The 27,370-nt window shown below is 39.7% G+C and overlaps 1 protein-coding gene and 1 long non-coding RNA gene across 5 annotated transcripts in view; one reads left to right on the plus strand and one right to left on the minus strand.

Moving 5' to 3' along the window:
- LOC149456843 (uncharacterized) overlaps window positions 1-27,000 on the plus strand; it is a 92,480-nt gene extending 65,480 nt beyond the window's left edge. Inside the window, exon 3 of one of the 2 annotated variants that reach the window (XR_016313799.1) lies at window positions 26,737-27,000. This is a non-coding gene — a long non-coding RNA (uncharacterized LOC149456843). Of the gene's footprint in view, window positions 1-1,173; window positions 1,461-26,736 lie in introns of those variants that run through there. The other variant, XR_016313798.1, reaches the window with a different exon arrangement.
- LOC149456841 (cytosolic carboxypeptidase 6-like) overlaps window positions 1-27,370 on the minus strand; it is a 2,243,892-nt gene that overhangs the window by 1,649,382 nt on the left and 567,140 nt on the right. The window lies entirely within an intron of this gene.

A 27,370-nucleotide genomic window follows, 5' to 3' on the forward strand; every position in this document is an offset into this window, starting at 1 on the left:
CCTGGTTTCTGGCCTAGGCCAAAATGAGGTCATACATCCCAGGAGTTTTCATGGGCAACACAGTGGCTAAATGGTTAGCATTTTCACTTGGCAGTACTAGGGTAGTTGGTTCGAATCCTGACCATGGCACCACCTGCCTGGAGTTTGCATGTTCTCCCTGTGCCTGCATGGGTTTCCTCCCACACTCCAAAGACATGCTGGTAGGTTAATTGGATCCTGTCTAAATTTATCCTAGTTTATGTATGTGTATGAATGTAAGTTAGGGACTTTAGATTGTACGCCCCTTGAGGGTTAGGGACTGATGTGAATGTAAAATGTATAAATATATATGTAAAGTGCTGCGTAAGTTGATGGCACTATTTTACCTGTAATAAATAAATGGGCATTTTTTTTTAAATTTCCTCTAAAGGAGGGGTGAGGGGCTTTCTCAGCTAAGCACACCTTCCTGCCTGCATACCTGAGCTAAGGGCAGATGGATTCCAGAAAGTAAATGATACATGAATCATTGCCCCTACTCAAGATGGCCATGGCTAGAAAAGCTATGGGGGTGTAACTTCTCAACAAAATAAAGAAAGGAAACACTGATGGATGGAGGGGAGTGATTTGACTAATGAAATTGATTAAATAGTATTTTCAGTTTATGATGGTCAGATACAGTTAAGTTCCAGTGTAATTACCCCAAACCTGCTCTTGTGCCAAAAACTGCCTCATATTTCTACAACAAAGAAAAAAAAAAAAGAAACAGTACAAATAATAATTACATTTACAAAGAAGGTGAAAAAATACAAATACAAAGAGCACTAAATTAAATAAACTAAACTATCCTAATTACATCAAAAACATGTTCTCTAAATAAATACATTTCACCAAAGCAGCTCAATGAGTGAAACTGAAACTTTCTACTTCAACAAAATTAGACCAAAGGTAAAATCAATAACTAGTGGCCTAATCTTGAAATCACTCCACGTGTCTCTAAATGTGAATAACCATTTAGTTTAGTGACAAAGAGAGGTAATAACACGGATTACATAAAAATATGCAACAGGTAGAAATGTAGATAGATAGATAGATAGATAGATAGTTAGACAGGACACACTGTAAAAAGCACCACCCTTACAGTAAGGTATTTGTATAGATATTTAGTTTGGTTCAGATGTTATTTTATCTTGCCAGGTTTCACAATCTGCAGTGTCTGGAAGTCTCGGACCATAATGAGGCACTCCCTGGACAGGAGCACACTCGGCAGCAGATGGCCGATCAAGACACTATTGACTATTGTTTCACAATGTGCTGGATGTCTGACAGGCCTCTCATTACAGCTGCTTGAGTGCAGTGATATATAACAGTGATGAGAACAGGGTCTACAGGGGAAATGCTATTCATACAATGTATCCATTTCACTGTACAGAAAACAGGAAATAGGAATGTGACAATAAAAAAATAAAGTTGTATTGAAGATACCTCAAGCCCGTGGTTGTAATTTTGTACACATAAGGATGGTTTGAACTAAGGTTCCATGTCTTAAATAGTGTATATTGTAATAAATTTTAATCTGTAACAAATTTCTTCAATGAGAAAATGTTACAAAACTTATTTTCTAATTGGTATTTTTATTACATTTACCTGATTTAAGAGATGATGATTGCTACACTCTTAAGTTTGCATGTCAATGTGAACTTTCTGAGCCTGTCTTGACACTACCTTATTGCCGTTCTGTAAAAACTGTTTCCAGAACCTCACAGGCTTTTCAGTATCTGGTCTTCCAGAGCAAAAAGAGACACTGGAACTATAGTTTAAAGATTGCTACAATAAAAAATGTTCAAAAAGTTCCCCTACAAATAAGTTGATAATCATCTCTCTTGTGCTGCAGATTTCTGATAGAGACACTGCTGCTTGAAGAACAGGCAGCACATGTAGCTTTTAGGCTTCTGTCAGCACCCAGTCATTTCACACTGTAGCAAGCTCCCACAGCAGAAAAAGCAAGCGAGACAGAGCTCTGAACAGCTCACATATAAGTCCTGTACAAAGCTGACTAATGGCACGGTTTGGCTACCAGGTAAGATATGGACTTAAGAATGGAGGCTTATTTCCACCCACAGCTCAATAGAATCCCTGGGCTCCAAGACCAAGAACAGCACACATTAATATTCTGAGAATCTGCATATTTTACCCCTATAGGACCACCCACACATGAGAAAGGGACAGATTCAACACCATCCTTGTGTGAAACTGAGGAACCTTCAGCTGCTCCACTACTTCCTTCCATTCCTTCTTTACACAAGACAGTAAGTCATGGTATACGAAAAGGTGGAGGCATACAAGAGTAACATCTGGTTCTTGGAGTACTCCATGTATGACCTTTACATTTTTCAGTGCATTTACCAAATTGGAATCCCGTAACACAGATGTAGGCTTGTCAACATCCTCCCAAGTTCAGGCAACATAGGGACAGCATTCATTTCAGACACATTTTCAGAACTGGTTAACAATTTTTACCCCCAGTTCTCAGGGAAGAGGCAAATTAAAGCCCAGTGTTACCTTGTTTAGCAATTTCTTTAGGACTAGGAGGCTGTTATTATACGGCACCCATAGGTGCCTCACCTTCATCCTTAAGAGCCTGTTTACCCTTTGGATAAAAAGAAAAGACACATGGGGTCTGCATGCCTTATGCACCACTGTATCTTAACCAGCAAGGCTCTGATACATTGGTTGTGGACCACTCTCTAAATTTAAGATACTCCTTGACATCTTGACATTGCTAGTCATAAAAAGCTCCCCAGGACTTCAGCCCAGTACTTGTTTAACGTCTCACAAATTTCTCACGTTCCACGATTTCTTCCTCAAGGAAGCTGAGATGGGCATCAACTTCATCCTCCAGGGGAAATTCCAAAGTGCTCTGCACCAACTATCACACAGCAGCAGGCTCTTCCAGCAGAGAATTTGAGAAAGCCCTATACATCAGCTTACATATGAAAAAATGTGGAAAGCTGAGACTAACAATGAGGTCAGGCTATTGATGAAGAGGATGATATGAGGAAATAGGAATGGAGACCTATAGCTACACCTATAGCTCTACAAAACCTCTTGGTTTCAAGGATGTACAACAGGATTAATTATGATCCTGAGAAAACAAGTTTGTTTTCCACATATCAGCCAATAACTCTGGAGCCCCTCACCATGTGTCAGGGTCCGCCACGGCGTCTGATCCAGCGCATGCGCAGTTTCACCGGCTCGCGCCAGGATACGGGCACTAGGTCCCGGCCGACCGCGGCAGAAGGAAGTTCGCGCATGCGCACTAGGCACCGCGGGTACACGCTGGGCACCAATGACAGCGCAGGGCGTGGTATTTAAAGATGCCCTGCGCTGACACTGATCGTTAGGTCTTTCCTGTTCCTGTGTTTTCCCTTGCTCTGTTCCTGTATACTACTGCCTGGATACCGACCCGGATTGCCTCTGACCTGCTGCCTTCTCCTATCCTGACCCCTGGCTTGCCTGACCTCTCTTTTGGATTACCCCTATTGGATTGACTACTCTGGTATTGACCCTGCGTGTGACCTGACTCTCCTCTGCCTGCCGCTTTTGTACCTCACTGCTCCCATGGTAACAATCTGGCCTGTTTGACTACGAACCATCCATCCATCCGTCCTGCTTGGGCCTGTTGGCCTCTTCACATCAGGCTCTCCTCCTGTAGTCATCCCCTGTGGATCCCTCTGCCATGGGTGGGAGTGCTCAGAAGTCAGGACCTGGTCCTGGTCTGCTTCAAGTCCATCCCCACCATCAGGGGCCCTGGTGAATACGCAGTCCAGGGCTTAGACTACACGCTCTGGGAAATCATGTCCGGTGGACTGCCAGAGGTACCACCAGGTGGATCATAACACCATGTGTATGTGAAAAAACTAGGTGACACATACGGTATACAGCATGCACAATCCTGCCAGCCAATACCTCACACACTTTAAATACCTTTAAATTACTAAAAAGTATAAAATAGAAGCCATACTTCTGGGGCTTCCGGATACTGCCACCAGAATGGGGCTTAGTACTCTGAATGCCTATAGAACAAAAAGACTATATTGATCAAACCATGATTAATTCCAAGAGAACTGTTAAATACATGTTTAATTTTATTTCAATTCACCCAGTCTTGTGATTCAGGCACAGTCAGGTTGGTGACCTCACATTTCTCTACTGCAATCAAGCACTATAGTACAGACACTGAGCTGCCCCCAACCCTTACAATTTAGCAGTATTATCACACTGATGATGTTATTACTCCTATGCTCTCCTCCTCCTCTGTGTAAAGCACCAAGGGTTGATTGGTTCACAGAGCCACAGGGCTGCGCCCCCCCCCCCCCTGCGCCTCCCCCCCCCACCAAAGCAAGTCTGTCCTGCTGACTTACAGCTAACAGATAACTAATATTATTGCAGATCTGATATACCTTATTACCTAAAATAAAAATACATTCAATTATTCAACCAGACTAAATGCTTTTGTTTTAAATTCCTGCACAGAGTTCAGCTGTCACTATGAGTATAACATGCCAGATTTCAATATGGATTGCACTTGGAGCCCTCAACAATTTTAAGTTGACCACCACTGGATGCTGTGATTGCACAAGGACTGTGTAAACTGATCATTTATAGCAATATTTTGCATGCTAGTAGTTTTAAATCAGAATCCACATATATGCACCTTTACTAAGATATGTAGTTGTCTCTTTAACAAGATACAGTATATAGTTAGTTCAGCCAGAATTGTTACAGTATATTATTTGTGTACTGTTAATTTTATTTCAAGTTTTTCCTGTAATTGTTTGTAATTGGCGATGATGGTAAGAAGCAATCTAAGAATCCAGAGTGACCTCATCATACTTCAGATGGAAGAACTGTCAATTGTCTGTTGGGTAATAACAAGGTATCGAACGGGAAAGATAAAAGGCAATTGTGGGTAAAAGGAGACTAAAGTTCCATTAGTGCATTAAAATGATGTATGTGTTTACTTTGTTGTCTCATCTTTCATAGGATAGATCCCTATTGCAAAAATAAATAAATAAATAGGTTTGCTTTCCACAAAAAATATCAAAAATAATACTCCTCTCTGGAGACAGAACAAGAAATAAGAGGAGGAATTAATCAGTTTGTTACCATATCCAATATATCCAACTGATCCTGTGTGACAACAGACTACTAAATGGAAATATTAAAAGGTAAACATTACTCAAGTTAAAAATACAGTGTGCTCATGTTATATAAGCAAGGCATAAGAGTCTGAGTCTCAAAGAGCACAAAAGGTTTCATGATAAAAATTACAACTTTTGATCAATTGTTCCTCTTGGCTTTGTACTCAGCTGTTTGATCAGACCCTTTTGGTTTCTTTGTACAGACTTTGAAAGCCCCTCTTACAACATCACAGTTCATTTTTCTTGTTTATTTTACTAAGATTGCTTGAGGTTTCATGGCTGTAGATACCTTGAGATAAAAAGCAAGTGTATAATGTCTTTGTTATCAGAGAACAACAACAAAAAAGGAGAAAAGTACACACTCCAACCATATTAGAAGGATTAGAAATAAAAAAACAGAATAATATTCCAGAACCACTGCGTATAAATAATTTTATAAAGGGAATGGAGGGCATTACTAATTGTAAACACAGCAGCACAGTGGGCTAGTGATTAGCCCTTTTGCCTTGCAACATTGGGGTCTTCGGCTTTAGTACCAATTAGGACAATATCTGCTGTGCATATGAGGGATTTCTCCGGGTACTTTGGTTATCATCCACATGCCAAAGACATGCTGGTAGGTTAAAAGATTCCTGTCTAGAAAAACATTGCCCCTAGTATGATGTTCCACTGAGCAAGCCCAAGATGGCCCAACATCTGCCTCAACAACAGATAAAGTGTTTTGAGTTCACAGGGAAAAAAGCATTTTCCAAAACTTAAAAAACATGGGACTGATCATGTAAATGTAGCAGGCAGATCCTCCACTTTAACACACATGAAGCTGGAAGTAGGTGGAATGCAGTGTGAGTTGCAACTATAGGGAAGAGGTAAGAGTGTACAAAAAAAGCTTCCTAAAATCCAATAATAGTTAAGCTTCATTTTTTAAGAAAAAAAAAAACACTAAAAAAAATAATGTCCTTTCCATGCATAACATTGTACAGGTAGACAACCCTATCTCAACCAGTGGAACCCAGTGGTTACTAGAAGTGGATTGAACTACAGCCTTAAGCTGGCCATACATGGATCAAAATTTGGCTAGTTCAGGAAGGACCAGCCAAATTTTGATCTATGTATGGGCCAGTTGGTTGTACACAAGTTAATCTATTGATTGACTTGTATACAACCAGCCTGGCAATGCCACCGGGTATAGCCAATCAACACTAATCATGGTATTCTTCCAGCAGGAAGGCTCCCCTCCGGCAGAATACGATACCACAGCAGGAGGGATTCCCCCATCCACATCAAATGTGTGTATGGGGGAATCTGTTTATTTTTTGGTCAACCTGGTGGATGAACGAAAAAAAATAATCATGTATGGCCTCCCTTACAGCACCCCCAAAGGGCCAGTAGCAAGAAGCCTCCCCATTCGTCTCTCAGATAAGTTTCCACCATAAGTAGCCAAGTTCTTCTAACTTGCTCCCAAGGTAACAAAGCATTCTTCTTACTGAACACCAAAGGTCAAGGGTCATTACACTATCCACTAGTGTAAGGAGGCATTTCTGCACTGACCACTAACACAAGGGGAAACTATGATCTTCACTGTCTTGAGTTTCAAAAAATAATTATTTATTTTATGATTACTAATATAATGTTGGCCTACATTTCAGAAATTGTTAATATGGTCTGCACTGAGCTCTCAGCAGATGATAACCGTTTGGGAGGGTATTGAAGAGTATCCAGTACAAAAGTTTATATCACTCACTGTTTGAAGTTCATAGTGCTGTTAAGATCTGACAGTCTTTATCAACCCCCAGAATAGGTTTCCTTTTGCATCCCATTGTGATTCTAATAATATCCTCTGCTCAAGCACTGAGGAAGTAAGAGGCCTTACCCCTGAGACACGTTGGATTTACTTGATGCTCTTAATTAATAATTGTTTTAAAAAACATCTGAGTGATAGGAACATTTGTACTTGATGCTACTCAATACCCACACTAAACTTTATGTATTTTAGGTCACAATTGCCCTTGCTGTTAAAAATTCTTCATTTCAGTACTATGACTCAGACTGCTTTTCTGTGCAACTGTTTTATGCAAAGTGGTGTTGTCACAGGTCCTCTTTAGATACACTTTGATAAAAAGCCATTTGAAAACTGATAAAAAAACATTTTGCCACACTCACAAAGAGAACGCAAAAGTAGACATTCTTTTTTTATTTTCCTTTGTAGAATCTGTCCCTCCAGTAACAGAGCAGATGACATCACGCAGCCAATTGTTTTCATCTGTTTCAGTACAGGCGATGGCTTTCACAAACACAATATCAGAGATTTTCTCCACTCCACCAGATTCTCGAAGACACACGGCAGGAGTTGAAAATTATTAAGTAAAAGCATTAGTCCCAACGCAAGGCTGTAATGCAGTGTCTTGCTTTGTCCTTCTAAATAAATGGGAAACCAGAAATTACCAGTAATTTAACTGGGAAAGCGGGGGAGAGTAATTGTCTGTGTGAATCACAGACAGTGCTCTGAATAATGAGAGAGCACAACGGACTGAGGCTGTAAATTAAGGGCACTTATCTTAATTGAACATCTGAAATAATGTTTTATTTATACAAAGAAGAGGTACAAGAAAAAAAAAAAATAACTGATCCGAAGCCTTAACAATGGCACACTTCTTTATAGATGGTGGTCATTGTCAGGAGCATTCTCTACCTTTTGTCTGAAGAGCAGAGAGAGGATAGGAAAAACGTACATATTGTCCAAATACATTAGATGTTCTGTGGAACTAGGGTTGGTGAGGCACTAGCATTGTTTTTAGACATGAAATGTTTGTGCATTTGTAATGGATTCTCCATTTCTGAATGGGAAGGTACGTGATGTAATGTTGTCTATATAAACCTTTCCCATTTCAACAGATGGTTAGACCTTCCTAAAGGTGAAGCTGTGCTTTGTCCATGCAGGATAAAGCAACAAGTGCACTTTGTAAGTCCCCTCATCTGCTCTGTTTGACCAATGTGAGCCAAAGAAATACCCTGTATTCTCAGCACTTGATTGGACACTCAGGTATCTAGCATAACAAAGACCCTGTGCTTTTGGGGTACAAGAGTATGTGACTCACACCCCTTGTTTGTACGTGGTAGTGCAGCTACTCACTTACTGGCCACTCAGGTACCCAGCACTATCACAAGGGGCAGAACAAGTCTTCAGCCCTATGTAAGCTACTGACTTAGAATTTATACAGGTCCTCTTCTCTTTGTTCCTTGCAGTCACATGGAGCAGCCATTGGGGCTGTGAATATAGTGAACTTGTTGCATTGCCCTACATGAGCAAAGCATAGGTTCACTTTAGGAAATAGAGATAAAATGCCTCCTGCAAAAAAAAAAAAGCCAAAAAAAAGAAGAAAACAATATATTTAATACAGAACACTTATCAAATGTCTCCTGCTGCCTGAACTGATGATCTTTCCTATAGTGAAGAGATACAACTGCCTGAAGAAAGTTCTAAATCTGAAAATTCTGGGTTTCTTGGTTTTTTAAAAAAGCGGATTCCCCCGTTGTACCCTGTAGTTCCCCCCCACCAGCCCTTATGTCATTATTGTGCCCTGTAGTCAAGTAGGGGTCTGCAGGTGAACCCACTGAGTGCAGTGATAGACCAGGGATCAAACACTCCTTGAAGTGCTGATTATGAAGGTTCTTTAGGCATCACTATCTCTGCAATACAGAGATTGGTGGTGTGGATGGCAGAAGCGGTGAATATTGTCTTCTTTGAAATGGGCATTTTATTTTACAATTTGTCACTTTATGGAGAAACTGTAAGGTTGAGTTCACCTTGCTGAGCTGTGGTGCCATTCATTCTTAAAGAGGTATGAAACCCAAAGCCAAAAATGTTATACATTGCAGATTAGCAATCTTTAAATGTGGTGGATGTGTTAGATCTGCTTTTTATTTTGTTTTTTTCTTTATTTTCACCTGGGCATCTACAGTATAGGCAGCAGCATTGTCAATCTAGGTATATGGTAGAGTCAAATGCACTTTTAGACGCAGTTGACTTCATCAGGCCTGTTGAAGGAGCATGCATGCTCTAACCAAGGCATGCCTACTGCTGCTGTACCCAGAGCTGATGTCACTCCCATCAGCCCTGTGGCTCCATGCCAACCAGGAAGTGCTGGGAGCCACCTGCACAGCCAAGGACAGTGCATTGGAGACCTGCCTACAAGGGACTGGGCCAGAGTTGCACAGCAGTTGACACCAGATTGACAAGCGCTCATTTGACTACTATTATGAGTTGCCAATTTTGTGGAAATAAATGTTGTTTTTATCGCTGCACTTAGATGGCGCTGCTCTCTTTTAGCTCTTTATGAATTGGCTGCTACTGAGTCAAGCATTGTTGGATTATCCTTTAACCACTTCAAGTCCGAACACTTTCACCCCTTCCTGTCCAGGCCAATTTTCAGCTTTCAGTGCTATCACACTTTGAATGACAATTGCGCAGTCATGCAACACTGTAACCGTATGAATTTTTTAGCATTTTTTTTAGACAGATAAGACTTTATTTTGGTGGTATTTATTCACCACTGGGATTTGTAGTTTTGCTATATAAATGAAAAAGTCCAAACATTTTGAAAAAAAAAAGTGTTTTTCTTATAAAATTTAGCAAATAAATAATCTTTCTTCATAAATCTTGGCCAAAATGTATTCAGCTATCTTTTTAGTAAAAAAAAAAAAAAACCCAAACTAGTTTATAACCAACAATTATAATTTTTCAAAAATTGTTTTTACATTTTTTTATATTATTATTTATGTTTTTTTTTAACATACCGTCACCCAAGCAGTACAGTATCACCATAGTGACACTGTACTACTTGTGGGAGGTGATTAAGATTTTTTCTTTTTTTTACACTGATTGCTTTTACACCCATAAAGGCTGTAAAAACAATAATTTCTCCTTTTCTCTGGCTGCATTCTTGCAGCCATTGAGAAATACTGTGAGAGCTGTGACTGGTCACAGCTTGTCACATGGTACAAGGCTGTTGTGAATAGCCTTGTACCATGTGATCTCTGTGATCATTCACAGATTTCACACGTAGTAAGCAATGATGTCAAGAAGTCACATCTTGCTTACTACTATTCATGTGATTACTGATTTGCCAATCAGTGATCACATGATCGGGACCTCACACAAAGGTCCCATACAGCGATCAGTGTTCCGCTGTGTCCGGAAGACACAGACGGCATCGGATTGCGGTGTCGTGCGCTCCCGGAGAGCACGCACAGGCAGGGAATATAGACAGCCACCCACTCCTGCACTGCTCCCGTCTGGCCGTTTATGTACATGGGCTGGATGGAAAGTGGTTAACCACCTTTGGACTCTAAGGACTTTACTTATGTGGTTAATTTACTAGCCATCATATAAAACATCTGGACTTTTTCCTCTTAGTGCACCAAATATCTCTCTTGTTCCTGCACTCTTTTTATCCATTAATAAAGTGCTATGAATAATTCACAAGGCACTTGCGTCCTTTTTTTTATGTTTGTCCTAACTCTCTACCTGCCATTTTTACTGGATAGCTTGGTCTGTTGAAATATACCACACTTTAGGATCAACAGGTGAAAATAAATAAAAAAAAACTAAAAAAGTCAATGAATGCAGCCACCACATCTAATAATTGGTAGGTTTTGGATTTAATACCACCTTAATGGCACCACAACACTTACCAATGTACTTGCATTGCATGGCACCTCAAAGCATGGCAATTCACTACAGTAGATTATGGTGCTGCATTACAAAAAATAGTGCAAACACCTTTTTTTTGGTGCTGAATTCAGCCTCATGGCTAGGATACAGACGTTTGGGATCAGTTAGTTCATTTAAAACGATGTGGATGGCCCCCAACTCCAACCATCCAGCTGTTCTTAGGAATGAATAGAGCAGCAATGCTTTTCTTGCAAAGGCCGTGGGGCACTGGGCAGCACCACACAGTGAAGAACTAAGGAGCAAGGATTAAGGTAAGAGCTTTAGTGTTCTGGCTACAGTGAGAGGGGGTATGTTTAAAAGACAACTTCAGTAAAGTCTGCCTATCTTATCGCTGTAATATCTTTTTATATCTTTTTTATTTTTAAGGTAATAGTTTCACAGAAAAAAAAATAAAACAGCTTCTATTAAATCCTCATCCTTGTATTGTAAAGTGGTACTAAACCCAGGACCCTACATTCACTATATCTGATCCCTCACAGTACACACAACATGGAAATGCAATTGTTTTAGTAAATCTAAACTGCTAAATACCTTTTCTCATCAGAAATTAAAGCAGTTTTGTGACTTCTATCAGTGCTCAGTAGAGCACTGGTTAAAGCTTGTAAGAGGAGCTTTTTTCTTCTCTAGGAGGATTCGGAACCCCTGACCTCAGTCTGGACAGTGCTGATTGGCCCTGTGCTGAACACATGTACTCTCCCAAGAACAAAAAAAAAAACTCTCTAGCAATACACACTAAACTGAGCATGTGCAGAGTGTCTTCACACGATATGTCTTATCAGGAGATAAGAGGGAGACACTGGAAGAAGGGGAGGATCAGAGAAGTCAGGATCAAACAGCATTTTTAAACAATGTAAAGGATTAATTCCTTAGGTTCCACAGTGAGTATAACAAGCATGTTTTACTGCAAATACAGACTGATTTTACTGTTGTGGGCTTAGTAACACTTTAAGTGTTTTTATTATATCCCCCACAATGTATCTGCAGCATATCTACAGCTATATAGCTTTTCATTTGATCACTATTTTTAAAGTTTCCAAAAAACTGCCAAAATACAGGCACATATAAAAATTCAGTGGTGTGTACAGAAATTTACCAGAACACAAAGAATTTGACTGGCACTGCCAAAAATTCTCAGAATGCCTCACAGTGTTCTTATTGGTTGTGAACAGTCAGATGCAAGTTAGTGTAAAAGCTTTTGCCATATTTGGTGAACAGAATTTAAATATTATAAATACTTAGGAAAAAAATATTTGTAGAAGATTTTTCTGTGCTATATGACACAGGCCAGCTTTATGGGCATACTGTAATAATAAGAGAGCTGATACTCTCTGTGGTCGTATGCTATCATTTTCTCCTGCCAGCAAGTTAAATTATGCAGAAAAAAATAATCTCCACAGCCGCCAAAACATGAAATGTCTTCCTTTCTTAAAAAACATAAAAATAAAAAACACAGTCCAAATGGCTTGGAATGTTGTGAGTCAATAATGAAATGTGTTCGATCACACAGAAATGAAAAGTAGAAGAACAAAGCCAAGAATTCCCCAATTAAAGAGCACATCTATCAAAGCTGGCATGTTTTTTAAACAGTCATTCCTCTGTCCAAAATACTTCAAGCAGAAACATATTTGGTTTACCAAACAGCCTGGCCGAGGTGGTGAGACTGCAGCAGGACTGTGCGCTTGTCATTTTTTCTTCACAGATGGAGAAATGTATACACTCCCATCCATTGTGATTATGGCTGCAAAGTGACAGTACCGGCAGCCAAAAACTTCCATCCAATGACCCGGGCAGCAAGAGCACAAACCTAAGCCAAATGCTTCCTACACAACTTCTGCACTGTGCTCATCTCACACAGGACTTCCACATACAAAATGACACAGCAATATACAATAAAAATAAAATAAAGAAAAATCTACTCATTAAAAAAGTACATAAACACACACGATGGATGTACTGAAGGTAAAAATATTGGCACCCCTGCATTTCTGTCAGATAATGCACCACTTCACCCAGAAAAATTGTTGCGATTACAAATGTTTATGCATTATCATGTGTATTTCTTTTGTATGTATTGGTATGACAAAAACAAAAAGCCAAATCTGACACATTCCACACAAAACTCCAAAAATGGACAAAACCAAATTATTGGCACCTTCTCAAAATTGTAAGTTTGTGATGCTCCTGAAATTTGTAATTAAACTCACCTGTATCAATTAACAGATCTTAATGTTTCTGTGTCCACTGAGCACAACATTGTCAAGAAGTCCAATACAATTATTTCTTACAATTTTAAGAACGTGCCAATAATTTTGTCCATTCCATTTTGGGGCTTTGTGTGAAATGTGTCAATTTTGGTTTTTAGTTTCTCCGCTTTTTTGTGTCATACCAATACAAACAAAAGAAATAAACATGAGAATGCCTAAACATTTGTACTTGCAACAATTTTCTGGGTGATGTGGTGCATTATCTGATAGAAATGCAGGGGTGCCAATATTTTTGACCATGACTGTATATGAAAACTGGTACAAGAATTTGGAGTACAATCGATGACTTAACAAATGTCATTTGAAAGCAAATTTTGTTTGCTTTTAACATTTGATTTTTGAATGAATAGACTTTCCTGAAAGAAAAACACAATCACTGTTGGATATTCAATCATTGAAGAAAAGTTATTTCCATCATGCTCCTTCAAATGTTCTCATTACTGTGGTCCAAAATGGATGACAATTTGACCTCAGTAACAATTAGGAAGTTGAATTAACGCTCTTCAAACAAAACATTTCAAACAAAAATCTACTAGTGCACAGCCAGCTTTAAAGTGATTGCAAATGAAAAATAAAAAAAAAAAAACAGACATGTCTATATTTATCTGCTCTGTGCAATAGAATTGCACAGAATGGCCCCGATATTCCTCTTCTCGGGTCCCCCGCTGGAGCTCCTGGCTTCTCCTCTCTTGCTGGAGCCCTCAATAGGAAGCCAATTCCCATGGGGGCATTTGTGCAGGCTCGCTCCTGAGTCCTGCTGCTGTGTCCATTGACAAAGACAGCAGGACTCAGCCCTGTCCCCTCCCTCATCACTGCAGTTGATTGATAGGAGTGGGAGCCAATGCTATTGATCTGCCCAGTTAGGAGGAACAAAGCATGGAGAGCTACAGCTTTCATGCACAGCGCTAGATCACAATAGGGCTCAGGTAAGTATAGGGGGTGGGGCAGGGGGGCATTTAGTTACACTGAAGGTGTTTTACTTTAATACATAGAATGCATTAAGGTAAAAAACCTTGGAGGCTTTAGAACCAATTTAATAATTGAACTCTAAACATTTCAGCTTGAATTTTGTTCAGAGTAAAAGCCCTCTCTTGGGCTCGTTCACATGTGTGTTGATTACAATGGAAGCAACGCTCACTAACTTGCCTATAACATTTATGACTTGTTTTTGTTGTGTTTTTTAAAAGTTGAAAAGGCATCAAGAATACTTGTTAAATGCCCATGAATACTTTGAAGTGTGTTTAGGTTGTGGTGTGATAGCAGACATTTTTGTGATATCTCTGCAAGATGGATTCATGATCTGATCTTTTTGACACTTGGCTTGGTCCAGCTCCAGATGATCATGGAAATATTGTCACAGTGACATACAGGCACCAAAAGCTTCTGGCACCAACACTTTGCTGACTCAAAAAGCTTTGCCACTGGCAATAGTTCTCAATGGCCATGCTCCTGTCTGACACTGCCAGTATTGCTGGATATTTGATGCTTTTGCCTACACACAGGAGGAAATGATGTTACCACACAGGTGCTCTGTAAAAAGAGAAAGTGGCTGCAATTGCTCTGCCTTTGCAATCTATTATTTCCCAATGCATTCTGGGATACAGGAACCTCCACTGTATCTCCCCCAGGTGCCCAACTGACTCTTGATAAATGCTTCAACATGCCATAAATGCTATATGTGCAGTTACAGTGCTTCATCATTGAAATTATTGGAGGCGGCTGATAGGCGTTGATGCCTCATGAAAGAGACATGTGGTGATCATTTTAATATTCATGGCAGGTATTGAAGGGTAGTTATGAGTTAAAAACACTGCATAAATGCCACTTAAACAAAGGGTTTTGAAGACATTTGAAGGATGATGCTATGCACATCAAAGGGCTGTGTGTTGCCATCTACCCATTCAGACCACTTCTTCCTCTATCAAAGCCATCACCAAAATACCAAGGGTCAGCTGGTGTCGGAGCTTAGAGGGAGCAGTAACATCATCCTTGCATGTGATAACATTCAGACCTAGTGTTTGACCATAAGTCCCAAGAACTGTAACATGAGAAAAGGTCACATGCTCCCCCATACCTGAACATACCTGTATCAGTAAGTTACACCTGATTGGGCAAAATAGTGATGGTGTCTCTTTAAAAAAAATACATTTTTGAGATTACTAGGATGTTCTTCTATGATCCCTTTTTACATAAAATATTTAGTGCAATTCTCACTTAACATTCTGGACAACAAAATAATTGCTCTATCATTGTACAACACAAATAAACAAGCTTTGTCTCTCCATATTAATACCCACAGCCTTTTCTATAGAAAAGTCACAATGTGCATGAGAACAGTCTCAATGGATGCTGATAGCAGGTGCTGGCTAACTGTGCATATTCCAGCATATTGGAGCCAGCTCTCCAGCTTCTATGAATTCTGGGAACAGCAATGGAGCTACTCATGGCTTTTCTAGATCAGGTGCATTGGCTGGAAATGAATTATATTCCTATGTCACACAGCATTAAGCTAGTAGAGTGGGGAAATCACATTTCAGTCTTGCAGAAAGAGACAGTGTAGGATGTAGATAGAATGGCGCTCATTACATGAGACACTGTAAAGCACAAATGGCAAAATCTATTCTGCGTTTATAGGCTATTAACACTATCCTTTTCCTTTTACGACTGTTTCTTACCAATAGCATTTGGCACCATGCTGTCCGAGGTGCTGAAATGGCCAGCAGATAAGGCATTGGTAATCTTTTTTTTTTTTTTAAGTTGGCTCGTTTTGTTATTCTAGCCAATTTTTCTAGGCCATTCTGTTTTTACCCACCTCAGCTCATATACAGTACAATGGACCCAGGTTGCCTGAGAACAGGCAGGATTTGTTCATATATCAGGTTTGTCCAGTCTCTCCTTATCAGAATGTTCAGATGCATCTCTGGATAAGAGTGTATCCATAGAACTGTAGCTTAAATGGTATTTAAACTTTTGCAGCCAGATTTGAAGAATTCCTACTTTAAATTTATTACATGTTCCAGTTGCAGTTTACTTTTTTTAGATGCTCTTCTCTGGAACTTCCAGCAAGGAAAAATTCAACTCACGTGTCTTTCCCTTGAGGACAGCAGGAAGCTGTATTTCCATAATTTACCCTGTGTATACTGTACAGGCAGTTTTAATAGATTTGGACTCTTTCTGTCTCAACACAAGTTTAAAGGTTTTGGAGCTGGGCATATTGTATGTTAAAGAGAACTGAACCCACCCAGTCCCAAGTCCAGCTATTGGGACAGATCACGCTGAGCTGAGAAATGCTTGCAGTCCAGAAAAATTAAAAAGATAAGAAATTAAAGTCACTTAAACATAGTAAAGATTTAATTCACCACACATGAGAAATGTACATAGTGGCTCTATATTCGTTTTTTTTTTATCCTAGTGACAGATCCACTTTACCTGGATTGGGTTACCTTGTTACTTATTTTGGTGAGGGGCTTTGCAGCTAATACTCAACTTTAAAAAGCAGTGTATAATCAGATGATTATAATTTACATGTCAGTGGTCTCTAAACTGCAGCCCTTTGCTTGCCTTTATCCAGCCCTTGGGACACTTTTCCCCCCACTGAAACAAGATATTTTTCCTCCCACTGACATCAATCACGGGGCATAATTCTTGTTACTGACATCAACAAGGTGACACTATTTCTCTCATTGACACCAACGATTGGGCACTATTCCTTCCACTGACACCAATGATGGGGCACTATTCCTCCCACTGACACCAACAATGGGGCACTAATTATCCCCTTAATGCCAAAGATGCACTGCTTACTCCCACTGATGCGAGCACAATTTCTACTCCCAATAGCCACAGTTCAGCCCCCTAAAATCTGAAGGCCAGTAAACTGGCCCTTTCTTTAGAAAGTTTGGAGACCCCTGCTATAGGTGATACACCAAACTTACCTTAGGAAAGGGCACAACATCCTTAAAGTTACACTAAACAATATCCTTAATCTGCAATAATAATCCATTCACAATTCACAACTACTCAATGGCCCTATCATCTACAGCATGTTTCATGAAATAATTTTTTACTGTGTTTTTCTACCTCCTTGTAACATCCTCTCCTTTTCCTACTCACTTTTGTTTGTTTGGAATGAGCAGTGCACATTAATTGTGGTCATGGGTACTACTCTATACACACTTCAGAACACACAGTCCATATTGTAGTCCCCAGTCCATCCCAGGAGTAAGATAGGATGGATAAATTCCTACATACAGTGTGGAAACACTACTGAAAGCTCTACTCTGACACCCTGGGGTTGGGAGCATGGGTAAAGGGGAAGATGCTGGGCTAAACATAATCCCTGTTGTGTGTCAGCGATGTATTCATAATTATTTGTAATAATCCGGATCATAAAGAATCATCTGCTGTGCCTGATAAATGTCAATATCAGAAATAAACAAGACTAAAATATCCAGCTCGACAGTCTCTCCCCAGGAGAGTTAAACTAAGAAATAGATGCCCATACCATTCTATAGCCATCTTCCTCTCAGACATCAAGTCAGGGCATCACAAGAATAACAACTAGTATTACTGAAAAAACAAACACACAATAAAGTCCATTGCTGAAGCTGCTAAAGTATAAACCTGCGGACCATTGGCTTATATGCAAATAAGGAACAGCCAAAAAATAGGTATTCACACTGGCTACTATGTGCAGAGCTACCTGGATGAGGTTGGAGCTAAAAGAAGCCAACAAAGAAAACCACAGGATGCACACAGATATCAACCTGAGAACAGACCAATGTACGGCTGGCTGGATGGAATGGTATTTGTGATGGACCGCCTGGTATCCCGCATGGGTGCTTCCGTCAAAGAACTGCTTCCTCACCACTGGGACACAGGACCAAAGTATTATAGCTGGTCGTTGCACCCAAGAACTAGACACTAGCTTAGGTGCAAAACTGGAGCTCTTTATTCAACAGAAATACAGGTTTTTATACACTGCAAAAACAGGGGCAGTCCCCACATGAACAATCCCACACTGATTAGATAAAGAAGTAAAGCTGACACAAGACTAAATCCATCATGTAGGAACCTACAGGAGGACTAGCCAACAGTCAGAAACAACAGGTAACTCAATTAACTCAATCAACAATGGGACAAAAATAAATAATACATGCAGCGCTACAAAGGGTTAATATATATTAACACAAAGGGTAATAAGTGATGGGCTAAAATATGTAATTAAACCTCCTGCGCTTCAGATGAATAAAAAACTAACTAAGCAGCCAGCACCCTCTTTAACCAAAAGTGTATGAATAAATTATAAAAATTGGTGCAGCGCTAAACAAATGCCATTAGATAAATGGACATAACCCTAAACTATTACATAAATATATATATATAACACAAATAAACATGCATGCAAGGATGACCCCGTCAATCCCCGGTGGAGAGAAACGTGACCATATATCTATGATGGTTAATATATAATCATGCAAAGGGACAACACACTGCAGCAAGTGATAAAGTGAATAAATGCAGTCCACTTCAAACAAAAACGGTGCTTCTTCAGAACGTGAGAGTGCCAATAGTGCCACAATCCTACAATGGTCTGAGTGCCTCCTCACCTCCCCGCATCGACCACAAGGGCCAATACGCCTTGATAATATATAGGGTATAACCCTCAGATGTCAGCCGGTCACAGATCCACGGCAGATTCCACCTCAAGTACTGTATTCCAAAACCACCTCCAGCCGCTGTTAATGGTGGTAATATACCACCAGGCGATGCTCAGAAACACAAAACAAAAACTCCCATAGCGTGATACTGTAATTTTAATTATAAAGTATAGATACAGGGTTCCTACTCACATTTCCACATAAGATTAAAAGCATATGACAAGTCCTCATGTAGTCCTGGTACTGCGGGTGTACCTGGAGTCCCAATATGGCGCGTACGTCGGAAGTGACGTCACCGCGTACCGGAAGTGTCGTCAGGGCGTGCCAACGCGTTGCGTCACGGGTGCACGTGACTTCATCAGGGTAACCGCCCACAACGACATCGATGCTTTATATAGGCCACCTGGGTGTCAATCATCAGACTTAGACAACCCACAGCGGCCATTTTCTCGGAGCCCAATTTGGTACTGAGATGTGCCGACTGTAAACCGCACCAGCCATATACGGACCAGGTAACCGTATACAGGGGAGATTAATCCCCTATATACTGATTATATATTCTACCCATGCTATAACTGAGGATCAAAAACAAGCCATTCTACAATATAGATACTGCATGGGATAAATCACAAAAACGCATGATACCCATTGCAGTAATCAATACCTTAAAAACTACATGCATATATGTATATATATGACATACCTACACACACATGCATGAACTTAAAACCATAAATAAAATAAATACAATACATAAATACACTGAATACAGGAAATGAAAAAACCCATAGCCAGGTGGACTACTTATATAGTCAGATAAAAATACTTAAATAAAATACTTAAAAATCACTAATGAAACAATTCAGGTCGAACTCTATGTTCAAACCTTTTGGCACTTGTGTTTGCATAATATAGATCCACTTTGACTCAGCCTGACTTAAAGATCGCACTTTATGAGACCCCCTCCAATGCCCCTTGTAATTTTCTATTCCCCAAAACAATAATGTGGATGGATCATTATTATGACTAGAGATGAGCGAATCGAACTTGGCGAAGTGGAATTCGTTTCGAATATTAGGAAAAATTCGATTCGCATCGAATCCGAAAATTAGCAAACTTCGGATGCACGAATCGAATTTTACCCGATCGGCCGATTTTCATCCCTTCTACAGCCGGCAAAAAGTGTCCCTGCAGAGAGCTCCGCTATTTCTGACAGTTCTCTGACAGTTCCTTCACATTTACAGCGGTTGAAACATTGTATCTATTTGTTTCCATTTAGGATACAGATGTTTTTATTCAGAAACAAATAGATACAATGTTTCAACCGCTGTAAATGTGAAGGAACTGTCAGAGAACTGTCAGAAATAGCGGAGCTCTCTGCAGATACACTTTTTGCTGTACTGGAATTCTTCTTCTTATTTTCATTCTTCTTCTTCTTCTTCTTTTCATTCTTCTTCTTCTTATTTTCATTCTTCTTTTCATTCTTCTTTTCATTCTTCTTCTCCTTCTTCTTCTCCTTCTTCTTTTCATTCTTCTTCTTCTTATTATTTTCATTCTTCTTCTTCTTCTTATTTTCATTCTTCTTCTTCTTCTTATTTTCATTCTTCTTCTTCTTCTCCTTCTTCTTTTCATTCTTCTTCTCCTTCTTCTTCTCTTTCTTCTTTTCATTCTTCTTCTCCTTCTTCTCCTTCTTCTTCTTCTCCTTCTTTTCATTCTACTTCTTCTTATTTTCCTTCTTCTTATTATTATTATTTTCATTCTTCTTCTTCTTCTTATTTTCCTTCTTCTTCTTCTTCTTCTTATTTTCCTTCTCCTTCTTCTTCTTCTTCTTCTTTTTCTTCTTATTTTCCTTCTTCTTCTTCTTCTTATTTTCCTTCTTCTTCTTCTTATTCTTATTTTCCTTCTTCTTCTTCTTATTTTCCTTCTTCTTCTTCTTATTTTCCTTCTTCTTCTTCTTATTTTCCTTCTTCTTCTTCTTCTTCTTCTTATTTTCCTTCTTCTTCTTCTTATTTTCCTTCTTCTTCTTATTATTATTTTCCTTCTTCTTCTTATTATTATTATTTTCCTTCTTCTTATTATTATTATTTTCCTTCTTCTTCTTCTTCTTCTTCTTCTTCTTCTTCTTCTTCTTCCTCATCTTCTTCTTCTTCTTCTTCTTCATCCTCATCTTCTTCTTCTTCATCCTCTTCTTCTTCTTCCTCATCCTCATCTTCTTCTTCTTCATCTTCTTCATCATCTTCTTCTTCTTCATCTTCTTCTTCATCTTCTTCTTCTTCATCATCTTCTTCTTCATCATCTTCTTCTTCATCATCTTCTTCATCATCATCTTCTTCTTCATCTTCTTCTTCTTCTTCATCCTCATTTTCTTCTTCTTCTTCTTCATCCTCATCTTCTTCTTCTTCCTCTTCTTCTTCCTCTTCTTCCTCTTCTTCTTCATCTTCTTCTTCTTCATCTTCTTCTTCTTCATCATCTTCTTCTTCATCATCTTCTTCTTCATCATCTTCTTCATCATCATCTTCTTCATCATCATCATCTTCTTCATCTTCTTCTTCATCTTCTTCTTCTTCTTCATCTTCTTCTTCTTCTTCATCTTCTTCTTCATCTTCTTCTTCATCTTCATCTTCTTCTTCATCTTCTTCTTCTTCTTCATCTTCTTCTTCATCTTCTTCTTCATCTTCTTCGTCGTGCCCCGTGACTGCCCAAATGAGTGAAGTGTGCGTTGATTCTAAGATCGACGGCACTCATCTGCATGTCATACTGACTGACAGTATTATTTCTCTTCCCCAGCAGACTCCAAGGGCATTTAAATTAAAGGTACAGTGTTCTGCACTAATATAAAGGCTCTCTGAAGCCTAGAAACCCTTTTAATAAGTTAAATTCGCAGCGAATAAATTTGCATCGAATCAAATTTATTCCGCAAATTCGGCGAATCAGCCGAATCGAATTTTTGAATAATTCGCTCATCTCTAATTATGACATAGGGAAAAATGCTTAGAGACGCTATGTTTGGGGTAGCCTTTCTTTATGTTCTGAATGTGCTCGCGAATCCTCTTCCACATTGGTTCGTTCTCCCAATGTACTGGAGACCGCACTGACACTGGAGGCCATATACCACCCCCTCCGTCCTGCATGAGATAAAATCTCGAATTTGATGTTCTACTCCATTACTACTGGACACAAAAGCCTTACGTTTTACATTCTGTCCTTTTGTCTCTCTGCAGGCAAAGCATGATTTGCAGGGATAAAAACCCTTTTGGTCTAAAAAGGTGATCGTTTTATTTTTAATTGGGGGGTCTAGTACATTCTTCACCAGTTTGGTCCTAAGTGTAGGCGCTTTCCTGTATACAAATTGAGGCCACTCTGGTATTATATTATTCAAACAGGGATCTATTTTTAAGATGGGCCAATATTTCCTAAAAATCTTCTCTATCTTCTTATAATGCACATTGAAGTCCAATATTATGGGCACTTGTTTCTTACTATTGAGATCCTTGGATTGTCCCTCAATCCTTACTTTATCCTTCAGAAGTGTGTCTCTTTCTATATTGCCAACCATATTAATCCTACCCTTAATCTGATCACGGGGGTACCCTTTCGAAACAAACCTATCACCTAATATTTCCACTTGTTCTTCATAATCTGTTTTGTTAGTGCAATTTCTCCTAAGGCGAACAAATTGACCTTTAGGTATATTGCATAGCCAGGGAGGGTAGTGACAACTATCACACGGAATATACCCATTCCTATCTACATTCTTAAAGAATGTCTTGGTGACAATGTTCCCTTTGTTTATACCAACATTAAGATCCAGGAAATTAATCTGTGAATTGTTGTATTCCCATGTGAATTTAATATTTTTATTGTTGCAATTCAATTTGTTAAGAAAAGACACTAACGAATTGCCATCTCCTATCCACATAATGAACACGTCATCTATGTATCGTTGTCAAAGGGCTCGTCCGCACGAAACGCGTCAGAGTGGAGCCTAGCCGGTGACGTCACGCCGTTCCGCACCTCGTGGAGGCCGGCGGCCATCTTTGATCCTGGGATACCCTGTGAGTGATCATCAATTTTACTCTGCAAATAAAGGCTTTTTTTGAACATACTACACTATCAGTGTTTTTTTGGGGTGGGCGTTTTGGCCAAGCCCCCCCCTGTCTTAAGATGGATATCTCATATGAGTGCCCTGGGTGAGGAGTCTGGATCAGTGGTATTGAGTATCTCTGGATGTCTGGAATCCCCCTGCTGGCCAAGGAAAGGTGTACCCCCATCAGAGTGACAGCTTGCCAGATGATCCACACTGTTTCAGCTTTCCAGGACCAGGAGTGGTCTGACAACTCAAATGCGCATATTATGCGCTTTCTGGTGAGTGCATAATATTATACACCTTTCAGCACGGAGTCGACCACCTTTGCACTGTTTACTGGGACTATTGTATCATGTTATGAGGACATTTTTTCAATCACCATTTAAGCACCAGTAGCCCATCACTTATTACCCATTGTGTTAATATATATTAACCCTTTGTAGCGCTGCATGTATTATTTATTCTAGTGTGAAGGCTTGGGGTTTGTGCCTTTCATGCTAGCTGCTTGTCATCTATTTCTAAGCGCTCGTTAATTATTTTCACTGTTTCAACAATGGGACAAAGACACAGTAAACACATCACACCTTAATAAACAGATTACAGCAGGAGACTTCAGCATCAGGTTGCTTTGAGCTGATTATATTAACATCCACTCTGAGTCTAGGAGGGGGGCTGAAGCAGTCAATTCTGATTTGGGCACAGAGTCCACATATCTGTATCTTTCCCCTCCAGTTCTAAAAGTCTGTGTGTTTCGGGGAGACATGGACTTGAATCCAAAGTAAAACTACTCCAAAGGTCCCCCCAGGCACACACAGATGCCAGGGCCCATGGTCAGTAGGCAAAAGGCTAGCCTGCAGTCCCCTCCAAAGGTCCCTGTCCTGGTTGGGTCTTTCACAGTATTTATTCAGTAAATGAGGTAGAAAATGCAGAGGTAGGGAAGTCCTTGGGCCTTGGGTGATATGGGTAGAAACCATTAGTTGCTTTTAATTTTCTTGTTATCTTTTTCTTTAGGATATAAGAGTTCTTCACAGACATTCTCTTGAAAGCTAGTACAATATAATCTGTACCAAAGGGGTGGGGGGGGGGAGTAAATGGAAGAGGGTGGTCAAGGCTTGAGAGAGGTTTTATGAATAATCTGTTGTGCAATTCAGCCTAAGAGACACACCAGTCATGTTCCACAGTTTTGTGAATTATGCCATTTATAATACTCTGTACAAGAGCTGTATCTTAATCTTTTTTTTTTAAATGTTCTCTTCAGTATTTATGAAAGACATACAGTACTTCAGCCGGAGGCTTGATCCAACTCCATTTTATCAAGAACTTGGGGTATTCAATAAATAATGGTCTTTGGCAACGAAAAATCTCTTTTACAGACACATATGACAAGTCCTCTTTAAGTCATCAGTGTAACTATGCCATATCCTATTTTCAGGGGTGCCCATCCTGGGGTTTGAAGAATGAACCCTGACTTCCACTACATGTCCTTTAGTCCAGACAGCTCTTCTCCTGTCTGCCTTCTCCTAATGCTTCCTAATAGTTCCTACCCATGTCACCCAAGGCTCAATGATTTCCCTACCTCTGCATTTTCTATCTCATTTACTGAATAAATACCATTTCATCCAGCCAACCACACTCTATTCTCAGGTTGATCTCTGTTTGCTTCCTGTGTTTTTCTATGTTGGCTAGTATTACTTTTTGGGAGCCTTTTTTCCATCTATTCTCCCTCTACATCCTCCATCTCCTTCCACCAGCAATTATCCCCACCCATGTGAGTGAGTACTCTAACATCCAACAGGAGCCGTATATGAATGCACACACTGCATACATCTCCACTCAGAAAAGTTAGAGCATCTGCTTTACACTCATTGGCCAATTTATTAGGTTCACCTCGCTAGTACCAGAATTCCCTTTTGCCTTCAGAACTGCCTTAATTCTTTGTGGCATAAATTCAACAAGGTGTTGGAAACATTCCTCAGAGACTTGGGTCCATATTGGCATGAGTTACTGTTGCCTTTCTATCATGTCTGCCCATTTTCCTTTGACCTCTGACATCAACGAGGCATTTTCATCCATACAACTGCTGCTCACTGGATATTTTATCTTTTTCAGACCATTCTCTGTAAACCCTAGAGATGGTTGTGCCTAAAAATCCCAGTAGATTAGCAGTTTTTTTAAATATTCACACCAGTCCGTCTGGCACCAACAACCATACCACATTCAGAGCCACTTAAATCCCCTTTCTTCCTCATTCTGATGCTCGGTTTGAACTCCAGCAAATTGTCTTCACCACATCTACATGCCTAAATGCATTGAGTTGCTGCCATGTGATTGGCTGATTAGCAATTTGTGTTACCAAGCAATTGAACAGGTGTACCTAATAAAGTGGCCGGTGAGTGGACAGAATATGTATATCTTTTTCTGAAGACTAGTGTTTCATTGCCACCATATTAGTGAGAGTTGTAATTTTTGAATAGTTCCATATACTCTGCTTTTGTTTTCTGTTGAAGTTAAGGACTACCCCTATCAGTAATATTTGGTTATTCCCTGGTATTATCATTAGCAATATCATTATCGTATCATCATTTGTTATTATGATCGTGGTTGCAATCCTTTTTGCGCATTATGTGGACTTTCAATTACATTTTTTTTAGGCACATTTTTTATTGATCTGATATTGTCTCTGAATAATAATGATGTTTATGAATAATAATGGTACTTTTTAGCACTACTGAGATGATTTATATTTGTTACTTTTTAGTTGCAATATGTTAAAAGATTCATGCACACTATTTGTCAGTGGATTAGAGCCAGCGTTCAGCTGTGGACTTTGAGTAATGTATAGCTTAATTAATTAGTGCCAGTCAGCTTTTAATATATTCACAGGTAACCTTAGGGAAGGCTGAAGAAAGGGGAATACCCCAGAAATGTGTTCCTCCCCTCAGCACATGCCAGTCTATGACACCATCCAGGCTGGTGCGTCCCTCACTGGCAATGGCTGGAATTCTCCTCAGAATGGTTCAGCATTTCCAGCTACAGTAGCGCAATCTCCTCCGCACCCTGGCCAGGCTTTCTTGGGATCAACTGGACATGCGGACTGAGCGGTTCAGTGACCTCTCTGTGAAAGGATTACTTGCTCTCCTTCTTACATGTTTTTTTATACATAGTTACATAGTTAGTCTGGCTAAAAAAAGACAAGTCCATCCAGTTCAACCAGAAACAAAAGTTATAATCCTATACCCACAGTTGATCCAGAGGAAGGCAAAAAACCCCAGCAAAGCATGATCCAATTTGCTCCTGCAGGGAAAAAATTCCTTCCTGATCCCCCAAGAGGCAATCAGATATTCCTTGGATCAACTTTACCTATAAATGTTAGTATCCCATTATATTCTGTGTATCTAAGAAAGAATCCAGGCCTTTTGTTTTAAAGAAATCCACTGCTGGCCAGAACCAACTCTTGAGGGAGTCTATTCCACATTTTCACAGCTCTCACTGTGAAGAAACCTTTCCGTGTTTGGAGATTACATTTCTTTTCCTCCAAACGTAAAGAGTGCCCCCTTGTCCTCTGTGATGACCTCAGGGTGAATAGCTCTACACCGAGTTCACTATATGAACCACTGATGTATATATACGTGTCGTATCCCTCCTTAATCTCCTCTTCTCAAGAGAGAAAAATTTCAGTTCCTCTAATCTTTCCTCATAGCTGAGCTCCTCCATACCTCTTATGTTTTGATGAGTGCATTTTGATTACATTTTATAATAGGTGGATCTGTTTTAACTACTGCACTTTGGATCTCTTTTTCTTTTCTACATACAGGTTGAGAATGAGCATGGCCACTCTCTCACAGCAAGTCGGATCATAGAGGAAACAAAAAGAAATTTGGAGATTTGAAGGAGGCTGGGAGCATGTTGTCTCAGAAATGACATCTTCATGGGAAACCATAATTTCTGATGAAATGTGCATAGGGTGGGGCACATAATCTGACGTCACTATGCATGAGCTCTGTATGGTGAAATGTGATGTGCTTTATTTCTTCTGCTGCTTTGTAAGTACATTGTGTTTACAATAAAGTTGGGTTAATTTTTTCGGGGGTTACGCTATGTATGGTGTTTTCTTTGATGAGATACACATGAGCATTTCCAGAAGAGAAAAGAAATAACATGAGACTGTTGGAGAGATTCCCTTGCCAGCTACCATCTGTTTAATATTATGAAAGAGTACTTGTGACCTCCATAATAAAGGGTCTCTTGATTTGGTAAAGGGAGTATTTTAAGTGGTGGTGGCAGTGAAGGAGTGTCCCCAATGGTGATTCATTGGGTGTTGGAGAACGTAAGTGGTCACAAGTCGTCATTATTGCACAATGTGTAAAAAGGTGGTGTAGAGCTATTCCATACCACGTGTGTATAAAAAAAACACTAAAAAACAAAAAAACACTAAAAAACAAAAAAAC

This window comes from Staurois parvus, unplaced genomic scaffold (assembly GCF_062004578.1).
Source record: "Staurois parvus isolate SC_StPar_1 unplaced genomic scaffold, SC_StPar_1.0 ptg000347l, whole genome shotgun sequence".
Taxonomy (NCBI): Eukaryota; Metazoa; Chordata; class Amphibia; order Anura; family Ranidae; genus Staurois; species Staurois parvus.